This window comes from Brachyhypopomus gauderio, chromosome 7 (assembly GCF_052324685.1).
Source record: "Brachyhypopomus gauderio isolate BG-103 chromosome 7, BGAUD_0.2, whole genome shotgun sequence".
NCBI classification, from domain to species: domain Eukaryota; kingdom Metazoa; phylum Chordata; class Actinopteri; order Gymnotiformes; family Hypopomidae; genus Brachyhypopomus; species Brachyhypopomus gauderio.
The window spans coordinates 9,916,909-9,922,908 of record NC_135217.1 but is presented as its reverse complement, the minus strand read 5'-3'; the positions used below and the strand labels follow the sequence as shown (position 1 = coordinate 9,922,908).

The 6,000-nt window shown below is 41.6% G+C and overlaps 1 protein-coding gene across 2 annotated transcripts in view; it reads left to right on the top strand.

The window, feature by feature from the left end:
- The window catches only part of zdhhc23a (zDHHC palmitoyltransferase 23a), an 8,837-nt gene extending 8,489 nt beyond the window's left edge, over positions 1-348 (top strand). For both annotated transcript variants that reach the window (XM_077011522.1, XM_077011521.1), the window contains exon 5: positions 1-348. This exon is cut by the window's left edge and continues 2,330 nt beyond it. The gene's annotated coding sequence lies outside the window, so the exon portion shown is untranslated.
- The last annotated feature ends 5,652 nt before the right edge of the window (positions 349-6,000 follow it).

Sequence of the window (6,000 nt, the reverse complement as noted above, 5' to 3'; positions counted from 1 at the left end):
TGAAGTGCCTGGAAAAGGTGGTTCTTTGGTCATAAATTGTTTCCAGAGAGGGTGGATGCTCTACAGATTGCTTACCACCCAAATAGATCATTGGATGATGGGGGGCCTTGGCCCTTCACTTTATTCTGAACACTTGGACACCAACAGAACATGTGCACTCATGCTTTTTCTGCCTTCAACACAGAACTCATTGTGAATCTGGTAGACCTTGGAATGCCCACATCCACTTGTAACTAGATTTTGCATTTCCTTAAAGACATGTGGTGAAGCTGCAAAATTAGGTCTCTACTGAGCTCACAGTCAACACAGGGATCCCTCTCGGCTGTTGTCACTGTCCCAAATGCTGTATACACTACAACAATATCACTATAAAATATGCAGGTGACGCGTACCTAATTAAGAGTGGAGACGAGTCATTATACAGGGAATCGGTCAACAAAATATTTGTTGGAGAGGACAACAATCTTGTTCCTAACATAGATTAAAACCAGGGAACTAATTCTGGATTTCAGGAGGAGCGCCAACCCCTCTGAAATCTCTCACCATCAAGGGAATTGAGGTGGATCAGGATAAGTGTCATATGACAGAAAACCTGAGCCATGCCAAAACCACCGTGGCAGGAGTGAAGAAAGCTTGGCGACGGCCACACTTCTGAAGAAGGCCGGACTCCGACATGGCCACTCCGCCTCACCTGCTCTCACTGAGAGCATTCTCACCTGGGAGGAAATCTCTTCAACAAATCATCAAAACCACAGAGAGCCATTTGCTCTGACCTCTATGGACACGCTCTATACACAGTGCTGGTGAAGAAAAGCATGGAGCGTTTGTACTCTTTGTTCATGTGGAAACCCTCAGGATACAACCTGTGACACCACAGGACAGAGGGTATCACCACTCACAAAAAGCAATTCCACATTGAGCTTTTTTCCAACCACCGTCACACTGATGGCTAAGGACATTACAACTTAAAGGAAATATCACCCCCACCAAGTCATTCAGGCTGTGGACACTAAACAGTCATACGAAATTCAAACACCTTATTGCCTAGGACTACATAATTACCTCACTTTCTCTCAAGTTCTGGATCTGGGTCATAATAACTGTAATACCTCACTGTGCAATATCAACGCACTATGCAATAATTCCCACTATGTATTTATTTTATATAGTTTGTAGCTGTTATTGTGTGTATTTTTGTCAAATAGCAGATCGCTGTTACTGCTGCTTTATATAAGTTCTTCTTTCAGACTGTTTTTATAAAGCTGAGCTTTGCACGAGAATTCCAGTGTGCCAGTACTGACCCATACCTGTACAGATACTCTATGGCATGATCAGTCTGAAGGTGTTTGGGGTTCTTCCTTCTAGAAAATGTGTGTTGGGTTATTAGCCCTCCTTTCCTGCTGCAATCTATCTAAGCTGCCTGTCAAAAATGTCAACGGGCAACCCTACCTGGAAGAAGTGAAAGTGGTTGTGTTATTACTGTGATTGTCAGTGGCTGTGTGATCATTGCTATTGAAAAAGTGTTAGCTGAAATGAAAAAAAAAAGTTGGAACTGCATTGCATTTGAAATTCAGTGGTTACATGTCATTATTTCAACTTATATGCATCAATTTATTTATTTATTGTTTTTATTCTGGGGAAAAAAAACCAAAAGGCCGTTGGTTGTAAGTGTTGGTTTGGGTGATGTAAGAAATCCAAGGATTCCATAACGGTGACAATCATGTTGACTGTCATGTTGACTGAAATTTGCATGTTTATTTATGGTATAACAAAGAATACATTTAATGCATTTGTCATGTGAAAAAGTCCTTAAAAATACTAAACAATGCAATTGTAAGTTTAAAGTTTTTATCACTACTTATTGATTGATAAATTAAGCTGTCACAGTGTGCCAATCCCAGCCTGTGAGGGACATGCCTACTCACACGCCTGCCCACACACACACACACACACACACACACACACACACACACACACACACACACACAGTTCATTCCCTTCACCTCATGTTTTAAGGTCCTGCCGTCTGCACTGCGCATTATATGCCCAGTAGTGGTGAAGCCGGTCTCTGAACTGTGGTCTGCCTAGTAACTGTGAAGAGTTTGTTCTGCTGTGTTGTCTACGCCAGCGACTCCTTGGTGTTGTCTTCCCGCACAGCCAGCTTGTACTTCTCTTATTTGATGCAGAATAAAGACTTTTAGACAAACACATTGCCTCCACACTGCTGTTACATAAGCTAAATAAAACACATGTATATATATATATATATATATATATATATATATATAATATATATATATATTATGTGTGTGTGTGTGTGTGTGTGTGTGCGTTATTCGTCTCACCTGTCTCTTGTCTCGTTTGCGTTATGCGTATCTTGTTAATGTGGGTGTATTTAGTGTGTCAGTGGTCTGTTCGTTACTCATCTTTGCATCTAAAGCTGTTAGCGCTAAAAACACTATTGCTACATATAAAAAAAAACAGTGCTGTTCACACTGCTCTATCGGTCTAAAATGTCCTGGTTCTCTGGAAACGTTGTGTATAATTAATATATCTGTGTATAATTAATATATCTTCTATATATACTATGACATCTGTGGTGAGGACAGGATTCTGTGTTCTGAAAGGATTTGCAGCCCAAAAGTTCATATTTGTATCATAAGGAATTTAAAATTTATAAATATATCATGAATAAATCTTTATAAAAAAACTTTCCATTTTGTAAAAGCACACACCACATATAGTACAAAAGATTTTAGTAGAATCAATAACAAACAAAAAACAAATGAAAGACAATTACCACACAGTTTCGATGGATGTGCTTTGACCAGACTGATCAGAGTGTGCCCACCAAAACTCACAGGAAAGTCAGTGATGACAGTCCAGGGTGCACAGAAGGCAGCCTACAGAGAACGAGACAGGGTCCGGTACAACAGCCCTCTCAAATTTCCTTCAGGAAATGTAAACCTAGTTAAGCAACAGTCTCTTGTAAAGTGTACCAACAGCACCACCTACTGTTCCAGAGTGGTGTATTTGTATGAGTCGGTGTATATTTGTGAGACAATCTGAGGAGGATCTCGCCAGAAGCTTGCTGCTGCTAAAAGTGTGCCAAAAGTCACGTGATACAGAAAAGGGCAGTTGTACGTATTTGCGAATCAAGACATGGGAATGTTTTTGTAAAGCACATTATTTTTGTGTGATGGATTAGAAAGTTGCTCTGCATTTGTTTGAAAGTCACATATGAATTTTTGAATCGTGTTTTGTATTTCTAAGTCACATTTTTCATTTCAAAAGCTCCACTGTCATTCTCATACGCCCCAAAACAGTCAGACCAGTCGATCTAATATCTGTGGTGATGAAAACCTTGAAATACTGTTGGCCTGACTGAACGACATTACAGACCCAATGTATTGGGCTAGAAGGTTGATGGACGATACTGTCAGCATGTGTCTGCTCTACATACTGAACCTCTTCAGTCTGGGGACCTGGGCCAGAAATCTCTTTAGGCTTGACATCCTTCCGCTCAAACTCAGCCAACTGTCCATGCCCTGCTCCACCTGCACCTTGACAACCAACTTCCTGACTGACAGGAAGCAGCAGGTGAGACTGATGGGTAAAATCACATCCAGCACCTCTTTGTGCCGGTGCCAAGCACGTGTGCTCTGCACACTACTCTTCTCCATCTACACCAAAACCTCCACCTTCGGAGACTCCACCATCAACCCCTCGACGTTTAGATAAGATACAACTATCACTGGTGTCATCCCCTATGGCAGTAAATCTGCAGGCGTTTCTACAGGCTTACACTTTGGTGACTTGGCATCACTGAATTCATTCACTGCACACCCATCACTGTTTGGATCTGCCACCCAGCATGACCAGGGGACAATCAAAGTTACAGCATGGATCATCAGAACCTACCTACCCTCCCTCCAAGAACTATGCTCCTCCAGTGTCAGGAAATGGGCTCCGTTACTCTGTTTCAGCTACTAGCATCCAGTAGGAGCTACAGAACCATCCATTAGGGGCTACAGAACCATCCAGCAGGAGCTACAGAACACTACAAACCAGATTCCAAAAAAGTTGGGACACTAAACAAATTGTGAATAAAAAAAAAGAAATGCAATGATGTGGAGGTGCCAACATCTAATATTTTGTTCAGAACACAAATCACAGATAAAAGTTAAAGAGAGAATGTATCATTTTAGGGGAAAAATACGTTTTAAAATTTCATGGCATCAACATATCCCAAAAAAGTTGGGACAAGGCCATTTTTACCACTGTCTGGCATCCACTCTTCTTACAATACTCAACAGACATCTGGGGACAGAGGAGACCAGTTTCTCAAGTTTAGAAATAGGAATGCTCTCCCATTCATGTCTAATACAAGGCCTCTAACTGTTCAATCGTCTTGGGCCTTCTTTGTCGCACCTTCCTCTTTATGATGTGTCAAATGTTCTCTGTAGGTGAAAGATCTGGACTGCAGGCTGGCCATTTCAGTACCGGGATCATTCTCCTACGTAGCCATGATGTTGTGATTGCTGCAGAATGTGGTCTGCATTATCTTGTTGAAAAATGCAGGGTCTTCCCTGAAAGAGATGACATCTAGATGGGAGCATATATTGTTATAGAACCTGAACATAGTTCTCAGCATTAATGGTGTGTTTCCAGACATGTCAGCTGCCCATGCCACAAGCACTCATGCAACCCCATAGAACCAGTGATGCCGACTTCTGAACGGAGCCTTGATAACAACTTGGGTTATCCTTGTTCTCTCTGGTCCAGATTACATGGCGTCCCAGTGTTCCTTAAAGAACTTCAAATTGTGACTCATTTGACCACAGAACAATCTTCCATTTTGCCACCCTCCCTTCTAAATGACCCCTGGCCCAATGCAAACGTCTCAGCTTGTGGAGCTTGCTTAGAAATGGCTTCCTTTTTGCACTTTAGAGTTTCAGCTGGTAACGGCGGATGGCATGGTGGATTGTGTTCACTGACAATGCTTTCTGGAAGTATTCCTGAGCCCCTTCTGTTATGTCCTTGACAGTGGCATTCCTGTTTGAGATGCAATGATATTTAAGGGCCTGGAGCATCCAGTAGAGTTTTACGGCCTTGACCCTTATGCACAGCGATTGTTCCAGAATCTCTGAATCTTTCGATGATGTTATGCACGGTTGATGATGATAACTTAAAAGTCTTTGCTATTTCACGCTGGTTAACACCATTCTGGTATTGCTGCACTATCTTTCTGTGCAACCATGGTGGAATTGGTGATCCTCTTACCATCTTGGCTTCAGAGAGACACTGACACTGAGAAGCTCTTTTTATACCCAATTGTGTTGTCAATTTACCTAATTTGTGTTAATTGGTTTTCCAGCTGTTCATTATATGCTTGATTACCTTTTTCCAGCCACTTATTGCTACTTGTCCCAACTTTTTGGGATTTGTTGACAATATGTATGACGGGCAGGGTGTGCGAATTAAAATGGAAGCGATCACGCCAAGTCTCAGGGAAAAAGGATGGTTTAATTGAAAGTGCGCAAACCAAAAACCCGTGACATTGTTCCAAACGAAGGATATAATGACCAGCGGTCAACTAATACAAAGACAAGACATATATAGGCAAACAAACGACCCTCAGGTGAGACAGATCACAGGCTCCGCCCACCTGAGGGACGCACACAACGCAACAACAACAACAACCGCTGTGGACGGAGGCGACCGGTAGGGGGCCGCCTCACCGTGACAATGTGAAATTCTGAATCAACATATTTTTCCTTTAAAATGTTTAAGATTAAACTTTTGATCTGTCATCTAGGTTCTATTACGATTAAAATATTGACATTTGCCATCTCCACATCATTGCATTCAGTTTTTATTCACAATTTGTTTAGTCTCCTAACTTTTTTGGAATCCGGTTTGTAGAAACAAAACATCCAGACACAACCAGTTTCTTTCCACTTTCCATTAAGCAAATAAATGTACATTCTGGTCATGTGC